Below are 22955 nucleotides of genomic sequence, written 5' to 3'. Positions count from 1 at the left end.
TTTTTGTTTGCCAACTGGTGACGGTGACGTATCGTCTCCCTGTAGCATCAGTATTGATGTTGAAATCATTTTTCTGAATATCTCTCAGGTTCTCACGGCCTCTATTACAGAAATAGTATAGATATTCAAATATTGTCCGGTTTTGTAATCCCTCCGAGGTATTTGTAGAAAAGATTTCACTTGCGTAAAGCTTCTCCATGTCTTTTGCATCAATTGGAGCTTTGTGTTTCGTATCCCCTAATCCCGCCTTTTTTTAGGTTCACCCAACACCGACTTGAACATTTCATTTGCTTTCTTAAATGCGTCGGCGTTTATAATATCCTCATCGCGCTTCTTTAAAAAGTACTTTTGCAATCCATACCTGATTGTAATCATAGATTTTTTAGTGTATCGGGATCCATCAACTTTTTTCAACTCCGCGTAAAACTTTCGAAGAATACCGTTCACATGTTCGCTTGTTTCACTCTCAAGTTCACTGATCGTTCCCAGTGATTTTTCTCGGAGGTAATCCTTCAAGATGTTTACCGCAGTTTTGATAACCTGTTGGGTATTTGCACTGTCTCTTTCGTTTACCAACTTTGTTAGTGTTTCCTCGTCAAAGTTGTCAAATCGTGTTCCGTTTACAGCCATTTTCCCAAACACCAGCCTTGTCGCTTTGCGATGGAACGTCAATGACGTCACATAAACGTCATCTGACGTCATGAAACGTCGTCAGATGACGTCCAATCAAAATCGCTATAGAGGAAAAGTCCGCCAAATTTGAATGCAGGTAAATAGCCTTTTCCCACGATAAATAGTCCAAATGACTATTTACTGGGGAATAGTTTTTATGACAGTGAAAATTTTAATAGCATTTCTATTGACTACTTTTTATATAGCGAAAAAGAAGTAAAGGTATAATAAAATGGTCTATAGTTTGGCTGACTGGTCTATAGAGTTTGGCTGACTGGTCTATAGTTTGGCTGACTGGTTTATAGAGTTTGGCTGACTGGTCTATAGTTTGGCTGACTGGTCTATAGAGTTTGGCTGACTGGTCTATAGTTTGGCTGACTGGTCTATAATTTGACTGACTATATATAATTTCCATGATCTAGTAACACTTTAAACTGAACATCTATTTGTGTTGTGTTGATATCCGATACATGTACGTCCTGTTTCATCTAGAGTTTGGCTGACTGGTCTATAGTTTGGCTGACTGGTCTATAATTTGACTGACTATATATAATTTCCATGATCTAGTAACACTTTAAACTGAATATCTATTTGTGTTATTTTGATATCCGATACATGTACGTCCTGTTTCATGTTATGAAAGATTTTCCAAATAAAATATCAACATAAAAGCTATGTGTAACGTTACATTCTGTACATTACTGGAATTTTTAAACCTTTGCTTCCTTTTCACTATATAAAGAGTAGAGAATAGAAATACTATTAAAATACAGTCGTAATCCAGTCGTTTAAAACTGCTATTTACCCGATTCGAACTATTTACCTGAAAATGAGCTATTTACCTGCATTCAAAATTTCGCAGACTTTTGCTTAATCATGAATTTGATAGGATAACGCATTGGGAGTACTTCATTCGGAACCTCTCTGACTGTATCTCATTTCCAACGAAAAAACAAAGCGTTTAGGTGATCTAGATTTGTGAACTAGCAACATGGCCTCCAGATTCGACAACCTAGACGAGGAATCTCTCGAAAAATTGGTGACCGATAGGGACAGTGGAAATACACAGCAAGTTGTTAAAACCGCAGTTAATATTTTAAAGGACTACATACGAGAATAATCACTGGGCACTATCGATGATATGGAATGTGGAACAAGTGGAAATATCAACGGGTTATTACGTAACTTTTATGCCGAGTTGAAAAAAGCACATAGGCATATTAAAATATCTTGTCATCCTTGGTGAATATCTGTTCTTTTCAGGCTGATATAAAAATGGTTGTACAATTTCTGCCAAAAGCTGTGGAGCAAAGCCACGGAGTATCTTAAACATAAGAATAGGTTTATATTGTGTTTTTGACGCCGATCAGAGGAGAGATTCCCAAGCTAGATTTTAATAAAGTATATCATGGGAGGTCCCTCTGCGCAATATCGTTATAATCCTAGCGACTTCTAAGTGAACATACTCTAGCAAGAGTTTACACTTTTCAGTACAGTTATCCCATAAAACATCAGCATATTCTAAAATAGATAAAATATATTGTTTATAAATGTTTAAAAGAGTTTCACATGAAACCCTGTTTTTTAATGTTTTTAAAATATTTATCCTTTTAAAGGCTTTCTGGTATACATAATCTATATGATGAGTCCATTTACAATCGTCAAACTCACAAATATGTGTATGAACCGTGTTATTGTCAAAGCATATATAGGGATTAAAAATGTTTCGTTTCCTTGGAAATAATAATGATTCAGTTTTTATGGGATTAAACTTTATGTCCCATTTCAGAGCCCAGGTACTTATATTTGAAAGGTTTTGTGAAAGTGTATTGGCACCATAAATTCGGTTATTACCAATTACTTTACTGATTGAAGTGTCATCTGCTAACAATTTGCAATCACAAGTAATAATATTAGTAATGTCATTATATATAATACAAACAACAAAGGGCCAAAGACAGATCCTTGGGGGACTCCAGCATTAACGGTTTTAATGCCTTCAGTTAAAACACGTTGCTTTCTATCAGAAAAATAATTTTTAAACCACCCTAATAATTTCCCTTAAAAACTATAAGATTATAATTTATATAGTAGTCCATTATACCACACTCTATCAAGGCTTTATTTATATCACAGAAAACAGACCGGACTTTCCTCTGACTAATGAGTCAGTAATTATATTATGGTATATGAAAGAAGTTGATTCACGGTAAAATCACCGGGAATGAAGCCAGGCTGGTGTTTAGTGATAACTTCAAAATTACGTCGGTAATTATAGAGATACCTAAAAATCACTTTTTCTATTATCTTACTGAAGCAAGATGTGACAGAAATGGGTCGATAGTTGGAAATATCATTTACATCACCTTTCCCTTTGTATATGGCATTGATGTTAGCAGCTTTCCATGACAAGGGGATACAATCGGTTTCCATAGATTTATTGCAAAGAAGGGCAAGAGGAAAAGAAATAGAGGGTTTCAATAGTTTTATAAAATAAATTGGGACAATCCCATCAGGTCCCGCAGGTTTGTTTTCATTTAAATTAGCACTGATCTTTGATATCCTGTTCAGTATACCAATATTGTCAATCTTTAAGGGAAACTCGGGAGGAGGGGGAGAGGATCAAGATCATTGGAAGAAGTGGAGATAAAAGAGAAGAATGTATTTAGGTGTTCCGCTTTTTCAAAAGGATTATGGAGAAAAGAATCAGTATGTTTCAGAGGAGGGATAGACGTTTGCTTATTATCAATCTTTACTAAGATTTAGCAATTTTCCATCATTTATCTGGAGACAAGCTATTATTATTTAACGATGATTCGAGTTTCATGAAATAATATTTTTTGTTTCTCTAATTAGGTCAATAGTTTCATTTCGACCTAATCTGTACCTATCCCAGTGAGTCGGAGAATTTGAACTAATAGCCTTTTAATGGATGCGGTTCCTCTGTCTATTTTTTAATCTGATCGTGTTAGTAAACCAAGGCTTATCATTTGGTCGCACTGTAACTATTCTTTGGATTACATGATTATTTATTTGTGTATTACTACTTTCAACTAAAATATTATTAAATTCATTTACATCATTATTTTGTGAAACAGAGATCCAGTCAATATAGTACTAATAGCATCACTAATCATATCAGTTTTAGCACCATCATATTCATATATCGTTTCTTATATGCAGTTTGTCTATTTACTGAATATGATATACAAAAGTTAATAAGACAATGATCATTGCAAATTGGGGCATATGAGATTATTCGGCCTTTTAATTCATCTGTCTTTTTGGGGGATTTATGGTCCTATAATTCTCCCAGGACTGCATAAATATTGAATAACGCGCGATTTAATGCTTATATTTCCGTTATCTGTTATTTTTTAATCCAACCAGTAATGTATACTTTTTTTCACTCAGAGCAGCAGAGAATCAATTAACCACCAGCTGACAGCAAATTTTCGTTTTTTAACTGACTTTTAACAAGTACATACAATACAAACTTTTCTCTCTTACCTACACGTGTAATACTGGCTGGTCCAGGGCAATACAACCGGGTTTTACAACATTTTGTGACCCTCGGGTAGAATATCCCTAACTTATAATCTATTATACTTAAACACATACACCTACACTATATACAATATACACATTTAATGCATACGATACATAATTATCTATTATACTTACACGCGTACACATACACAATATACATGCAAGCAAACATACAATAAACACTCTATATACATGCATACAAACGTACATACGTACTACATACATACATACACACGCACGCAAACACACACACACATCCTCACACACATACATACATACACACATACAACGCATGGGCATGCACACGCACACACAACGCACACACAAACCACACACCTTATATGATATAATATTTAATTTAAGGAGTTTACGAGTTACGTCAATGTGTTAATTTATTTTACAATTTCCTTTAGCATGCATGCCTGTTAACAAAAGTCCACTGCACATAGTGCAAGTAGCAGACTGCACATGTGACATAATTATTCAGAGTTTATTACACAATTTTCGTTTAGATTCATGCCTGATAACAAAAGTCCCTTGCACATAGTGCATGTAGCAGGCTACACATGTGACATACTTATTCAAATATTCATTCCTAGGGTATATTGTCACATATTTGGGAAACAATATCAATAGTAACAACTGTTTTCTGTTAAGAATTACAAAACAAACGGAGCTCATTTTTAAGTTGCTTTCTCAATTGTATTTTTGTAATTTCTGTGTTTGGAAGTCTGTTGTTGTGTTTGATGTCATTTCTGCATTTCCATATTGTCCACTTCATGATACAAATGAAAGTATTTATAAGGCTACTTTTTCCAGGATAACCAAGAATAACAATTCTTCTTTATCTAGTGTTCCTGAAATATATTCAGGTACAGGTCTTTCATTATGGTATCCATGTAATCCAAAATAAGTTCTGTATAAGCACACATGAAGATTAAATGTTGTATATATTCGTTTTCAACTTTGCAGAAATTAAATTTATCTTCATTTCTGTATATATAAGTTGGTGGATACATTTCCATTGTAATTCTTTCATCTATTAATATATTAAAACAATTCAACTAGATATCTTTCCAATGAAATTGTATTTGATAAAGGTTCTCCCATTTTATTTCAACATTGGGTCTAGTATTCCCGTTAAGTGTCATGCTTACTGATTTAAGTTTTAGTTTTTTGTATTCGATTATTTTATTATTTCGATCAATAGATTCAATTCAGAATCCACAAACTTCTCTACTCATTTAAGATATCTTCCTCGCGTAATATTCGTTTATATTTCTTCTTTTTTTTTTTGTGCTCAGATATTAGCTCATTACACCTGTATCTAATCTCATTCATATAGTCTCAGGCGTATATAAAGCAAGTATTATATTTTCCGTTTTGACTCTTGGATTTTACACATTCATTTTCAATATAATTCTTATATATACATCCCAGCATGTTCTCTACATATCTCTCTCCTCTCATCCCAACTTACATCTCGTATATGTATCAACCACCATCTCACCATCTCATTTTAGTCATCTCGTCATGGAGTCATATCACTCCGCCATCTCGTCTCAACCGCTATCTTACTTCTACCGCCATATAACTTCTACCACCATCTCGTCTCAACCGCTATCTCACTTCTACCCTCATCTCGTCTCAACCGCTATCTCACTTCTACCGCTATCTCACTTCTACCGCCATCTCACTTCTACCACCATCTCGTCTCAACCGCTATCTCACTTCTACCCTCACCTCGTCTCAACAGCTATCTCACTTCTACCGCTATATAACTTTTACCGCCATCTCACTTCTACCACCATCTCGTCTCAACCGCTATCTCACTTCTACCACCATCTCGTCTCAACCGCTATCTCACTTCTACCGCTATCTCACTTCTACCACCATCTCGTCTCAACCGCTATCTCACTTCTACCGCTATATAACTTTTACCGCCATCTCACTTCTACCACCATCTCGTCTCAACCGCTATCTCACTTCTACCGCTATCTCACTTCTACCGCCATCTCACTTCTACCACCATCTCGTCTCAACCGCTATCTCACTTCTAGATCTCACTTCTACCGCTATCTCACTTCTACCGCCATCTCACTTCTACCACCATCTCGTCTCAACCGCTATCTCACTTCTACCGCTATATAACTTTTACCGCCATCTCACTTCTACCACCATCTCGTCTCAACCGCTATCTCACTTCTACCACCATCTCGTCTCAACCGCTATCTCACTTCTACCGCTATCTCACTTCTACCGCCATCTCACTTCTACCACCATCTCGTCTCAACCGCTATCTCACTTCTACCGCTATATAACTTTTACCGCCATCTCACTTCTACCACCATCTCGTCTCAACCGCTATCTCACTTCTACCACCATCTCGTCTCAACCGCTATCTCACTTCTACCGCTATCTCACTTCTACCGCCATCTCACTTCTACCACCATCTCGTCTCAACCGCTATCTCACTTCTACCGCTTATATAACTTTTACCGCCATCTCACTTCTACCACCATCTCGTCTCAACCGCTATCTCACTTCTACCGCTATCTCACTTCTACCGCCATCTCACTTCTACCACCATCTCGTCTCAACCGCTATCTCACTTCTAGATCTCACTTCTACCGCTATCTCACTTCTACCGCCATCTCACTTCTACCACCATCTCGTCTCAACCGCTATCTCACTTCTAGATCTACCGCTATCTCACTTCTACCGCCATCTCACTTCTACCACCATCTCGTCTCAACAGCCATCTCACTTCTACCCTCACCTCGTCTCAACCGCTATCTCACTTTTACCACAATCTCGTCTCATCTACCGTTTCACCTCAATCACCTTCTTTCCTTTACAACTATCTCTTAACAACTACGATCTTATCTCGACCACCATCTTTTACATATAAAATATATACATTATACTGTTATAATTAAATTTGATGCGCGAAGCGCTCAGAGCCACAAGATTTATCATCTCGTCATGGAGTCATATCACTCCGCCATCTCGTCTCAACCGCTATCTCACCTCTACCGCCATATAACTTCTACCACCATCTCGTCTCAACCGCTATCTCACTTCTACCCTCATCTCGTCTCAACCGCTATCTCACTTCTACCGCTATCTCACTTCTACCGCCATCTCACTTCTACCACCATCTCGTCTCAACCGCTATCTCACTTCTACCCTCACCTCGTCTCAACAGCTATCTCACTTCTACCGCTATATAACTTTTACCGCCATCTCACTTCTACCACCATCTCGTCTCAACCGCTATCTCACTTCTACCACCATCTCGTCTCAACCGCTATCTCACTTCTACCGCTATCTCACTTCTACCGCCATCTCACTTCTACCACCATCTCGTCTCAACCGCTATCTCACTTCTACCGCTATATAACTTTTACCGCCATCTCACTTCTACCACCATCTCGTCTCAACCGCTATCTCACTTCTACCGCTATCTCACTTCTACCGCCATCTCACTTCTACCACCATCTCGTCTCAACCGCTATCTCACTTCTAGATCTACCGCTATCTCACTTCTACCGCCATCTCACTTCTACCGCCATCTCACTTCTACCACCATCTCGTCTCAACAGCCATCTCACTTCTACCCTCACCTCGTCTCAACCGCTATCTCACTTCTACCACCATCTCGTCTCAACCGCTATCTCACTTCTACCGCTATCTCACTTCTACCGCCATCTCACTTCTACCACCATCTCGTCTCAACAGCCATCTCACTTCTACCCTCACCTCGTCTCAACCGCTATCTCACTTTTACCACAATCTCGTCTCATCTACCGTTTCACTTCTACCTCAATCACCGCTTCTCCTTTTACCACAACTGTCTCATCTACTTAACAACTACGATTCTTTCCTTTACAACTATCTTATCTCGACCACCATCTTTTACATATAAAATATATACATTATACTGTTATAATTAAATTTGATGCGCGAAGCGCTCAGAACCACAAGATTTATCATCATTGCACAATGTTTTATTCATTTATTCTTTGAATCATTTTTTAATAATTATGTTCTTCATTTAAGTACATTGACATATTCTTTAATAATTTCATATCTCTGTATCGTTGTAACAGTAACTTTCTATCGAGATATAGTTTGAATAGGGAAACAATAGAACAATTGTCAACTCTTCTGTTAGAAATATGATAATGTTTGTATATTGTATAGCCAATTAAGGACAAAAGAACATTAAATTCGCTGTAATTCTGATCAGCAATCTTGTAACCTATAACAATGAACATCATTTTCCTTAATTGTACATTGTAGTGATATTTTTCTAAATATATATGGATTAAATTCCACAAAGCATCTACAAATTGACATTCAATACAATAGTGTTTATAATCATCCTTAATTTTACATATCAAATATGTATCATCCTCAAAAATATTCCATCTTAAGCAAAATTCCATTTGGAAGGATATTATTAAATAATTTCCATTTGTATATTTTTTCATCATTCTCTATGATGTTATTATTGATAAATTCAAATAATCCATGATAAATCGAACCAGTATTTTCTAGCTGGAAAATAACTTCCCACATACCTCTACAGTACGAAAGGTATTTCTTTTTTCTAATAAAAGTAGAATAAAGAAATTTATTATTCACACTTTGCAATTTAACACCAACACCTATATCAAACACCAGAAGATCAGATCATGTTTGTACAGTCGTACGTGCGTTATCTCCCTTCAGCGTATCTTTCCATTCTTTTGGAATAGCTTTCTTTACCTGAATTACCTCACTTATCCAATTTCTTGTTTCTTTTAATTGTCGATAAATTTTCAATTCATCTATTCCGTCATTACCAATTATATCATTAATGAAGATTATGTCAGATTCAATCCATTTATTGTAGATAAGGGAACTTCCATTAATTTTGATGTATTTGTTTCATGAACTCTCTACAACTATCTCGATAATTATAATCAACGCCGGAAACATTTGAAACAATATTCTGGTTCCACCTAGTTTGTCTAAATAATAATTTGGAATCACTTTCGTAGACGAATCTTCAGTAGATAAAAACCTTTTTATCCAGGATACATTTAAAACATCAATATGGGATTCAACATCCCGAATAAACCAAGACCAAGACCACGATCGTTCGTCTTCCTTTCCTGGTAAGAAACAAGACATGGTGTCAGAAGAAATCTACGGAAACGTCCTCATAAATATTTCTTCTAGTGAAATAACGTGGTGAGTACGGTCAGTGCGTGTAATAAAAGGAAGAAACTGTCTAAATAAAGTCGGAAAACCTAAGACCTCGTGGTTTTTGTTTTCCCGCCAAACGGTCAACATGGACAATATCAAACCCCTTCCAGAGTTAGACCTTATAACAAGTGATGGTAACATTGCTGAGAGATGGCGTAAGTGGGAACAAACTATGAGACTGTATTTAGACATAGCCTTAAGTGGCAAGAATGAAAAAGAAAAGTGTAGTGCTTTTCTGTACATAATCGGCCAAGATGGGAGGGACGTGTACAACACGATGAATTTTGAAGAGGGGCAGGCAGACAAAATCGAACCTCTATTCAATAAATTCAAACTTTACTGTCAGCCTAGTGAGAACACTATTGTGTTGAGGCATAGGTTTAACACTAGAACTCAAGGAAAAACTGAGAGTATTGACCAGTTCGCGACGGAACTCAGAACAATAGCGTCAAAGTGCAAGTTCGATGCTCTAAATGATGAACTTATCAGAGATCGCATAGTATGTGGCGTAAATAACGAGAAGATTAAAGAAAGACTCTTGAGAGATCAAGACTTAACTCTCGCTAAAGCGATATCGACGTGTCGTGCAAGTGAGGAAACGTCTCACATGATGAAAAACCTACATGGTGAAGCCGCGATAGCAAGTGTCACTCGAAGACACACCAGTCACAACAGACCGAGATCAGCATCATCCGGTAATCAAAGAAGTCCTCCAAAACAACAACCTAAGTTTGAATCTTCAAAGACAAGCAGTCCATCGTGTAAAAAATGTGGCCTAACTCATGACAAATTCAAATGCCCAGCTTATGGCAAAAGGTGTATGAAGTGTCATCGATACAATCACTTCATAAAATGCTGTACCAGCACAGCACCACAGTCAAGTGGTCAAACTTTTAAGAAACGTGTACACAATGTGAACATCGAGGAAAACTGTGATGAATATGGGACTGAATATGAAACTCTCGACAGTGAAACGCAAAATCTATTCATTGGCTCAGTCGACCAAAAAGATTATTCTACGGAGAGAAAAACCGATGTTGGTAAAGACTCGATACATGTCAATCTGAAAGTTCAAAACGTTAATGTGGGGTTTAAAGTAGATACTGGCTCGCAAGCAAATGTGATTCCAAAGTACATTTTTGACAAAATGGATCCGAAACCGACTCTGTACAAATCTCGCGAAATTCTGTCCAGCTACACATATGACAGAATACCAGTGATCGGAAAAGTTATGTTGGCGGTCAACGGTGAACCTACCGAATTTCATGTGAATGACTCAAACCAAGTTCCGCTGTTAGGATGCAGAAAATCAACAGACTTGGGAATAATCAAGGTAGTGCTCAGTACACAGTTCTTATTGAAAGATCCAACAGAGAACTATCCGAAAGTGTTTCAAGGTTTAGGACACCTTGGTAAACCTTACAAGATCAGCATAGACGAGTCAGTTACACCCTCAGTTAACCCGCCGCGTTCTGTACCCGCATCATTGTACAGTAAACTTAAAAGCACCCTAGATGACATGCAGCAGCTCGATGTGATAAGGAAGGTGGATCATCCTACAGATTGGGTAAATTCTCTCGTGGTAGTAGAGAAAAAGGATGGAAAACTTAGAGTTTGTCTGGACCCAAGAAATCTGAATGTCGCGATTAAGAGAGAACATTTCCAGTTACCGACTATCGAAGAGATTGTGTCAAGAATGTCAAACGCCAAAGTATTCTCGAAGTTGGATGCAAATCATGGATATTGGCAAATCGAACTTGACCCCGAGAGTCAAGAACTCACAACCTTCAATTCTCCGTTCGGGCGGTACTGCTACACGAGAATGCCTTTTGGCATTAAGTCAGCCCAGGAAGTGTTTCAGAAACGCATAAGTCAGTACTTTGATGGACTCAAAGGTGTCGAGACTGACATTGATGATATTTTGGTATGGGGAGAGTCCGAGGCAGAACATGATGAGAACCTAAAACGTGCTCTTGAGAAGTGCGAGGAGATCGGACTGACGCTGAACCGTGATAAATGTCAATTCCGAGTAAAGGAAGTCACGTACATAGGGCATAGGCTCACAGAGAACGGTGTAGAACCTGATCCGAGCAAAATTGAAGCGATAAAGGACATGCCCGAGCCCCAAGACAAGAAAGGTGTAGAACGTTTGTTGGGAACTATCAATTACCTCGCAAAGTTCATTCCTCAGATGTCGGAAGCAACTGAACCAATCAGGAAACTGCTGAGAAATGACATTGAATTTGAATGGTCACTACCACAGGCAAAAGCCTTTAACAGGATCAAAGAAATCTTATCAAAACATCCAGTGTTAGCCTACTTTGATGTAGCGAAACCTGTGAAAGTAAGTTGTGATGCATCAAAATCAGGGCTAGGAGCAGTATTACTCCAGGAAGACAAGCCAGTGGCATATGCATCTCGAGCCCTAACGGACACAGAAACTAGATACGCTCAGATAGAAAAAGAGCTTTTAGCGGTAGTCTTTGCATTGGAACGTTTTAACCAGTACACGTACGGCAAGGAAGTATCGGTGGAGTCTGATCACAAGCCTTTGGAGAACATCATGAAAAAACCTCTCAATCAGGCACCGCCTCGTCTTCAGAGAATGCTACTAAGATTACAGCGCTATGACATAAACCTTCACTATCGTCCCGGTAAAGAGCTCGTTGTCGCAGACACGCTGTCAAGGGCACACCTGAAAAGATGTGAAAATGATTCATTTGACAAAGACATTGTATACCATGTGAATGCCACAATGAGAGAAATGCCCGTGACTGATGAGAAAATGGATGAAATTAGAAACGCAACAACAAGAGATGAGAATCTACAAACACTAGCAAAAGTTATTCTATCAGGATGGCCTGAAACTAGACGTGAAACTCCAGAAAGTATCCACGATTTTTGGCCGCACAAACATGAACTGACAATTGTTGATGGTATAATCCTAAAAGGAATGTGTATCGTTGTGCCCAGGGAACTGAGAAGAGAAATGCTCAACAGAATCCACACAGGACACATGGGCATTGAGAAAAGCAAAAAACGTGCTAGAGAGCTACTGTTTTGGCCAGGAATGTCGTGCCAAATCAATGACATGGTTGCAAAGTGCAGCACCTGTGTAGAATCGAGGAACCGCAACCAGAAAGAACCTATGATTCAATCAGACATTCCAGAAGGACCATGGAATGTAATAGGTACAGACTTGTTCTCATGGAACAATCATGATTATGTCATTGCGACTGATTATTACTCAAGATTCTTCGAGATCGCCAAGCTTGACAACACAAGGAGCGTTACAGTGATAACCTGCCTTAAGTCGTTTTTTGCAAGACATGGAATCCCTACAGAAGTACGCAGCGACAACGGTCCGCAATACAGTTCTCATGAATTTAAGAAATTCGCAGAGGGATGGGGTTTCAAACACACAACCTCAAGTCCATTCTACCCCCAAGGTAATGGACTGGCTGAGAAAAGTGTTCAAACTGTGAAAAGGCTACTAGAGAAGTCCCTCAAGGACGACAAGGATCCCTACCTCAGCCTACTAGAGTATCGGAACACACCGACGGACACAGAGTCGCCTGCAAAGTTGTTAATGAGCAGAGAACTCCGTTCTATAATTCCTGTGATCCCAGAGAAATTACGACCTAAAGTGGTAAATCGTGAAAAAGTGAAAGTTCAAAGGGAAATAACTCAATCTAAACAGGTCGACCAGTACAACAAAGGTTCGAAACCACTACGACCACTCGAACCGAACGATCAAGTTCGGTTTAGGAAACAAGATCAGTGAAAACCCGGAAATGTCATTCGAACTCATTCACCTCGATCATACATAGTGGAAACACCCGAAGGACAACTCTTCAGGAGAAACAGGAGAGACATTATTCACTCCAAAGAGGAAACGATCAAAAGGGTACCCAGTCAAAATGAGGTATTTGATGGCTATGAAAATGCTCAGCCTGAACAACCAAAATGTCCAGAAATGCCGAAACGACAACTGGGAACACCAACCCGACGACCGGAAACATCTAAGCACCAACTGGAGACTCCGAAATTGCAGCCGGAAGCACCAACCATCGCACCTGAACAAACCTTCATTCGAACCAGGTCCGGCAGAAATGTAGTGCCACCAGCAAAGTTCAGAGACTACGAGTGTACTAAGTGCTAATGGGGCAGAATAATCCCCAAGTTACATATGTAGGTGTAGGTGAGGGCAGTCTACCCTTTCCTAATTATTACTTCCGTTTATGCCATTAAAATTAATAATATGCACATTTGCAAACTTTTGGAATCTGGCTAAACAGATGTAATAATGAAAAGTGTTTAATTTTCAAGTTCAAGTGTTATTGCAATAGAGTTACATACCTTAATGTGTTTTTCAGAACTCTATTTGAACTGACAATAATTTCCATGATTACAGTGCATAATCAGTGATTTGATATTACTAGTCCAAGTCAGTCTAGTCAATGTGATGTATTATTCTGTTAGAACTGTTTACATGTTTACATGGACGTTTGAAAAGTTCAAAGCTGTGTTACAACAGGAAAAAATAACTAACTAGTGCTTAACATCAATAGGCAATGCTTTATTGAGAATTCAGTCCTATAAATCTCTGTTCTTTACAGGATATTTCCAGCGTATGAACTGTGCTAAAATTAAGAGAAAACATATATTTTGTCTAAGTATGTTTTCTATATCATTATAGATCAATTCCAGGAATTTCTCTTTTTAAAGAAAGGGGTTGTAGTATTATCGGTTAGTTTTGCCTTATTCCTACGGTAAACAATACATGCTAAGTACTACCTAGTATTTCCATATTTATCGTTACTTAGGCCTGGTCATAATATAATGCATGTCACGTGTATTCACTTGAGTGGATAGTTTTTAGACTTTAGACTTCCTGTAATGTCGGCTAAATAAACAAACGCAGACCAAGACCACGATCGTTCGTCTTCCTTTCCTGGTAAGAAACAAGACAGAGACCACCTTCCAATTTATCACCAATCATTACACTACGTTTAACACGCTCTGGTCCATCGTTCCAAATAAATCTTCCTTTCAATTTCCTTAATTTGATCGTAACTTATATATTTGACACTTGCTAAGTACGTAATTTGTGGTATCAATAAAGACTGCACCACAACAGATTTTCCTAACATGGACAGTTTTCTTTTTTTCCAATTTTTAATTAGGCCATCAATACTTTTTATTTTGTCTGCCGAATTAAGATTTGAACATACCTTTAAGTTTGTACCAAAGTGTATACCTAACGACTTGACTTGCGTAACCCAGTTTATTCCCATGAAAGTGTTATATTTATTTTTGTTACAACCCAAGTATAACCCCTCCGTTTTAGATTTGTTTAATTTTAAACCAGATACTTTCCCACATTGTTCAACAATATCTAATGCTCTATTGATATCTCTATACTTCAGAAATAACGTAGTGTCGTCGACTAGTTGAGAGATTAATATTTTTCTACTTCGTATTTTGATACTACTAATGTTTGCATCAGTTTTCATTTTCTGAGCCAGTACTTCCGTTGCTAGGACGAAGGTCAAACATGAGAGGGGGTAACCTTGCCTGATACCACGTGACACTACGTAACTTCCGGTTAACCAGTTATTATTTTTAACACATCCTTTGATATTGGTATATAACACCTTAACCCATTTAATGAAAGATTGGCCAAAACCAAACTTATCTAAACATCCAAACATAAAGTCCCACTCTATCGTATCAAACGCTTTAGTGAAATCTAAAAAGAGCAAACACGAATCAATATTAAATTTCTCGGAATAATCTATAATGTCCTGAATTTGTCTTATGTTATAACCAATAAATCTGTTTTTAATATATCCGTTTTGATCTTTCATTCATTCATTCATTCTTTATTTCGTCTAAAAGAGACACAATATATGTTCAATATATTCAAAAAGAGAGTGAAAAAGAAAAGTTCAACACATTGCGTTATCGCGAAAAAAAAAGAAATAATAATAACAATTTACACAGTCATTTCAGTTAGAACTTGTCCTCAGCCGCCAGGAATGCGTGGGACGCTGCTCTGATGAAGCGTGTGGCCATCAATTCAAAGTCTTTGTTAGGATCTGTGTTTGGGCTGTGTCTTCCGAAGATAATTTGGACAAATTCTTCGTCTGAGGCATTATCTACAGTTAAAAATGTATCAATACCACAAATATCAAGTACTTGTGTGGTGAATCTGTCTCTGATACATACGGTGACGTCACAATGTGTGACGTAATGGCGGATGAGATCTGTGAATACTTTACCACATTTTTTACATGTTTTTTCTTGAGATTGTGGTGGATATGTCAATAATTTAGATACAAATCTCGCACAAGCGAGATCCGCTGTGGATGTTGCGTTGATCCATAATCAGTGGGGATATATCTGCTTGTGTACGTAACTGAATCTGTCGAAGTCACTCTGATTGTTCATTCTATCACGCCACAGATCAGTTTCCCGGTTTCTAATAGCGTGCTTTATATATAGTTTCCAATTCGATTTTGAAGGAAACTCGGTCTTGGTAGTGATATAACGAGCGAATAAATCCATTAAGTTGTACTTTGTTAAGATATTACAAATATCTGGTATGAATCCTTTTGTTCCGGAACATCGTCGTTTAGATAGGTATATACACGCACAATACACTCACCTTCACATGATAACTTTTCGTGTTCCGATAACGTATAATTAACATCACAGTTATCAATGTACGTAGTTATCTCCCTTTTATCAATACATGAACTGCTATAGAGATTTGAATAAAAAAAATTCTTTTAATATTTTCTCTGGGTCACTTACAATATCATCCTGCCTGATACTTGTTATTTTATTTTTCGTTTGCCTTTGTCTTTCCATCCCTAAAAAATATTTCGTATTTTTCTCCCCATTTTCCACCCATGCTACCCTTGATCTTACCTGTGCTCCTCTGGCTTTTTCCTCATAAAGAGATTCTAAGTTTCTCCCTAAATCCGATATGCTTTCTTTCAGCATTTCATTTGGACTCTGATCGTTTTGTATTTCTAGATCAGCTAACTTTTTGTCCATGTGCCGTATCTTTACTGAATCACTTTTACTTCTATTCCTACAGTAATCTATTGTCTTATGTTTGATAATTACTTTACAGTAATCCCAAAACTGGGCCTCCCCCATTTTTAGCACGGTCTGCTCTTCTTTTAAATCTTTTATCAGTTTTCTTACCATTGTTTTATTACCAGCTTCCTGTAATAAACTGTTATTTAATTTCCATATCCCTTGCCCTGGGCGTTTGCATTATGTTGTATTTTAAGAGATACCGCTAAATGGTCAGTATACTTGATTTGAGCAGGACGAATGTCACAGGAGACAATGCTGACCAGGTTCTCTGAAATCAAAAACGTATCTATACGGCTAGCCTCACCTGTACTCTTCCACCGCCATGTGAATTGTCTTTTTAATTTATTCTTAATCCTCCAAATATCAATCAGTTTATTACATTTTTAATATAATTGGTAAAATGCGTTTCCTGAAGGAATGCGATTTGAAATTTCTGATGCTTCAACCATTCATATAATCTATGCCTTTTACCTTTGTCCCTTAAGCCCTGTGCATTATGGGAAATAACATGCAACTTATTCATCTATAAATAAATAAAGTCATTTTTTGGATTTTGGGTTTTTTTTTTCTTTTCCTGTGGATGGCGGAGTCGTTTATATTTCTTTGGTATTGCATACTTTAATCTTGATAACTCTGAAATGCGGTTTCATTTATCTCTTACATTCCCATAAATATTTTGATCACTTTTGAACTGTTTCTGTGTGGTATCTCATACATCCCTATCGTAAGTATTCCACTGCTTGAAAAGGAGTTAAAGAAATACGATTGCCAAATAATTCTTGATTCAAATGTTTCTGTATGTTTCTTGCATCATTAGCTCTTAAGAGTGTGGACCATGCTGAAAACAAGTTTTTGTAAAATTTAGAAATACGACTAAGGTTTAGGGAATTAGTATCCGAGCATTTACACAGAAAGAAATTGATTCCAAACTTGCTGTCTAATGATTGCAGCCAGTACTGACCAATTGCATTCCACGAAGTAATGAAAGTTTTAATGATTTTACATAACAATTTTATTTGTTTACTCAATGTGAAAAAACTAACATTCATAACATCCATGCCTCCAATACACTTTGGAGAACGCATCACTTTTCTAGGAACCATATCCTTCCCATTCCACAAAAAATTACAAATGAGTGTGTTTAATTCCTTCAAGTATTTATCACGTATTCCACGAGCGTCTAATTCGTGGCCAACCTTAGATATAATAAGTGAATTAATAATAACATTTTTACCGAAGATAGACAGGTTTCTTGCTTTCCAAACGTGCATACAACTGTTAATCTTATTTATTTTGTCTCTCCATATTGTGTCGTTGTCTATTTCATGCCCATGGTGAATACCTAGTGTTTCGATGTTCGATCGTGTCCAACCAATTGCTGTAAATCTAGGTAGATTATTTTTCCATCTTCCAAGATTTATTCCAGTAGTTTTTTGTAGATTTACTTTTGAGCCTGATGCTTTTTCATATTGTCGGAAAATTTTAAACGATTCTGCAATTGACTTTTCATCTCTAAGAAACAGTTGCGTATTATTAGCAACCATGTTAATTTTTGTTTCAATCTGACCTGGAAGTTTTAAGCCTTTTATACTATTGCTTTTGCGAATTGAACATGCCAAAGGTTCTGCTTGAATAATATACAAAATTGGTGCGATTGGACAGCCCTGCCTTGCAGATCTTGAAATGCCAAAGTACTCCGAGATAAAACCATTTGTCTTAATACATGTCTTCGCATCCACTAACTTTATTCCAAAATTAAATCGCTCGAGACATTTATCTATCCATCCTCATTCAACCCTACCGAAAGCTTTTTGTTGATCTAGAAAGATAACAGACCCCTCTTCATTCTCTAAATCAATGTATTCAAATACATCCTGTATTAATCTATTCGTGTCAGCAATGTTTCTTCCAGGAACGAAACTTTTTTGATCCGGATGTATGATATATGGAAGACACGTCATTGGTACCCAGGCAAACTGTGACATTTTTATGTCAGTGTCTTCAGGTATGCAGGAGAGTGATTCATCGATTGAATGGCTGATTTCCACCAGTGATGCACCAGATACCGAGGCGTTAGCAATATTTCTCGAGTTGAACTGGATGCGTTTCGCGTTAGACGCGCCAAGTAATAGAGATATCGGTTGATTGTTATTTCCAAAAAATCTTATATCAAAACGCCCAATTGAAGTTCGCAACGGGAGGGTAGGGACACATTCTTTAATGTTCAAATACCTTGTGCCGTTTTCAATGTTAGTATCACGAATTTTACCTCTGCGTATACTACTTGATAAGACTTGGCCGTATCTAGCCATATTTTAACAAGCGATAGCATCGTCGCCTAGTTCGTATGACGCATCTTTGATGGTAACATTTGTCACAAATTTTTCGACTTCAAAAATTTCACCGTTTTATTTTTTTCCCGCTCCATTAAGTAGTAGCTCATAATCACAACTCTGTAAGTATGTTCCATCTTTAGGATATTTGATATTTAAAAATCATAACTACAAATACTGTTGCGCATAACGTAGTACGTAGGAGTTTTTCATTCCAATAGCACGCATATCATATATACAAACTCTGTTCCCCTTTCCACAAATGATGCTTCTGGCCAAATTTGGTTACAGTCCATGCAGAACTCTATGATAAGTAGCGATTTAAAGGATTTGCATCAGTTTACCACTCTTGGGCCCCGTCCATCCTGCCAAAAGGAGTGAGAGTTCAGATTTATACAGAGTGGAAGCTGTATACATGTATATATACTTTGTTTTGGAGAACAGTCAATTTCAGTTTTGTATATGACACATCATTTCATTATCTTATTACCTTTTCATACACACGTACATGCAATGAGTCATTATGATTGAACTAAAGATATGTAGCGTTAATTGTAGAGGTTTGTCTTCTGATCCTGTAAAGCGAAGGGACATCTTTGAAAATATCAAAATAAGAATGATATAATAATTCTGATTGATACCCGCTCAACGAAAGAAGTGGAAAGAAAATAGAAAAATGAACGGGATTATGAAGCTTGGTTTAATTCCCATACTTCAAGTAGTCGTGGTGTTGCTATTCTTTTCAACAACACGTTCAGTTATAAACTACTGTCTATTACTAGGAATAATACTGGTAATATTCTTATTTAGATACTATCCTAACTTCCTCGAATAAACCTATAACACTGGTGGCTGCTTATGGCCCAAATGATACATTTTGATCATTTTCTATCGCAGCAACTGCAGTTACGAGAAAGTAGTTCATTTATTTTAGGGGGAGACTGGAACGCTCCACAGACCTATGAAGTTGATACCAAAAATGTTGTTATTAGAAATAAAGAGGTAAATCAAAGAGAAATTTCAAAAATCATGGAATTATTTGATCTTGTAGATATATGGAAAAATATAATACTAATAAGCGTCGATTTACATGGCATGGCCCACATAAAAAAACCAAGCTAGACTTGATTAATATTATTTTTTTTTTATTTTTTTTTTTATTCGTTTTTTTCAAATAGTATACTCAAGACAACATTGTTAAGAGATACATGAAAGACAAATATAATAAATCTTACATATGAAAAATTATTCAATTGTACTTATAATTATCCTATTAAACATTACACAGTACACACATATTGACTACACATATTGACTATCTATCAAGAGTTGTTACGACAACACAGAAAAAGGGGATAAACCTAGGTCAGAGACATTTCAAGAACTTTTATTAAAATGTTACTATTTATATATTTAACCAATTTTGTAGTTCTGAAAGTATCAGTGGTTTACGCTTTAGATTACTATTGGATATTATAATATTGTGAGCTTTTAATTCAAATTTAATGTGATTTTTAGACCGGTTATGTTAAGTTCTTTTTCAAGACATTTACAGTTGTAAATGTATTGTTTTACTTGGAGCAGTATCAACTTTTCAGCATGAAAATTAGAATGAGAATCATCTTGTTTGCCGAAAATAAAATCTTGTTTTTCAAATCTAAGACCTAAATTATTAGTAATTATCGATATTCTTACTTGTTCAATCAAATTTGATACATTTTCACAGTCCCAAAATATATGAGTGATTATTTCTGGATATGTGTTACAAAAAGTACATTGATTGTTGTTTAATTTACCAATTTTTGATAAAAATGATTTTATAGTTAGTATTCTGTGATTAATTCGGAATTGCAACCATTGAAGTTTGGAGCTAGTAGTAGCATTAAAAGGGTGTTTATAAATATTTCCCCATTCATCTCGATCAATTTCAAAATATTGATTCCATTTATTTTATGCAATAGGTATAACTTCGTTTTTAATAAGAACAGTATATATATTTTGAACACCTTTTTTGCAATTAAAAATTAATTTGAGATTTATTGGTATGTTGGGAAGAGCTATATTTTTTTCAAAGTTAACATTTTGTTGATTGTTTCCTATGACAATGTTAATGGCGTTTTTTATTCCTTGATATTCTAGAAAATTGGTCTGAATATTGTACTTTTCACGAAATTCTTCTAGACTATATATAGATTTGTCTGCTTTCAACATGTTATAGATAAAAAGTACACCCTTTTCATACCATGACTTCTTATTGATTTGACTTGATTATTTCTTAATATCTTCATATTTATCTCCCCTTATCAGTAATGCGACCATTGGTGCACGCTATTGTTCTGATCATTCTCCAATATATCTAAATTTTAAAAATTGTAAATCAACAAAAAAGGGGGGGGCATGGAAATTCAATAGCTGTCTGTTGGGCGATCCTGAATATAGTAATATTGTTAAAAATTGTATAAAAGATACCATAAATTTGTATGCTACTAATCCAGATGAGGAAGATGCAAATTTGATTAGATATACATCGCTTCAATAGTACATGGGTTAGGCCTAGTACACGTAAGTCTTGTTTATAATATTGCTAACGATAGCAATATACGTGATTCATTGCATACTTCTTTTTTTTTGTTTTGTTTGTGGTAAATACAATGATCATTAAGTTTATGGAATTGAGACGGCATGTACACAACTACCACAGTTGGTCATGGTAAAAAAACATTGGTTTAATTTTAACCATGAATAATTCGAAGTCTCGATGTTTTGAAGTTTTTCTGTCGGTCCCTTGAACTTCGATACATCGAGGTTTGACTGTACTATAAATAATCAATTATTATGGGAAACTATTAAACTTATGATAAGAGGGAAAACCAATTGCCTGCTCGTCATTTAAGGAGGGCGAGAGAAAAACTGGAGAGATAAAAACTGGAGGGAAAATTTGAAAATTTAAACCAGGAATCAGAAAGAAATACTATGGTCATTGAGGAAGTTGAAAATGAACTGAGACTAATTAGAGAGACCAAAATAAAAGGAATTATCATGAGAGCAAAATCATAATGGAAGGTTGAAGGTGATAGAAGCTCACAAAATTTCTGTAACTTAGAAAGAACATTGACAGGAGAAACTTATTCCAAAACTTTTGAAAGATTCTGGTGAAGATATTACAGATCTACAAGATATTTTAAATGAACAAACACTGTATTATGAAAATCTTTATTCTAGTAGCCTTAATAATGTAGAAATACCAAATACATATAACTTATTTTTTGACAATGACAATCCATTCATTACCAAACTATCTCTTGAGTAGAGAAATTTACTTGAAAGTGAAATAAATTATCAGGTATGTCTCAAATCATTAAAATTAATAAAGAATAATAGGTCTCATGGACTTCAATTCAATTCTTTTATTTTCCTTTAAGTTTACAACTTATTGGAATTGTGCAAAATACACACATATACATATATATAGAATCACATAGAAATTAGTACAATATCAAAGACAATTTACAATTGTAATATATACTGAAATCTTAAATTTGTATATGTACATCGAAGTTATATGGATATATTATAAGCAGTCACTTCGTATAATTTAAAATATGTTCTCAAATAATATTAGTTTACTATATAAAGGCTACACAATTTACAGGTTAAGTATACAACACTAAAATATCTATACTGAAATTATTGGAGGCGGGATCGTATTTCATGGCCTAAATATAAATTTTGCTAATTTACGTAATTCACTTATATTTTCGCAACATAATAATTGTATCAACATGTACATAGATGGTTCAAGCCAATAAAAAGGTTTTACATATTTTTTTTTTTTTGAATCATGATAATTAATACATATTAAAATAAAGAGATATTCGTCTTCCACATCTAAATTGCAACAAGGTCAAAATCTTTGTTCTTTATCAGTATCAGTATATCTGCCTGTTTCGATGGCCAAATTATGAGCAGATAGACGAAATTCAGATAAAACATTTCGGCATTTAGGAGTATGTATTTGGCCAAATAATATTG

Source organism: Argopecten irradians, chromosome 1, assembly GCF_041381155.1.
Source record: "Argopecten irradians isolate NY chromosome 1, Ai_NY, whole genome shotgun sequence".
Taxonomy (NCBI): Eukaryota; Metazoa; Mollusca; class Bivalvia; order Pectinida; family Pectinidae; genus Argopecten; species Argopecten irradians.
The sequence above is the reverse complement of the archived record's forward strand: the minus strand, read 5'-3'. Positions refer to the sequence as shown.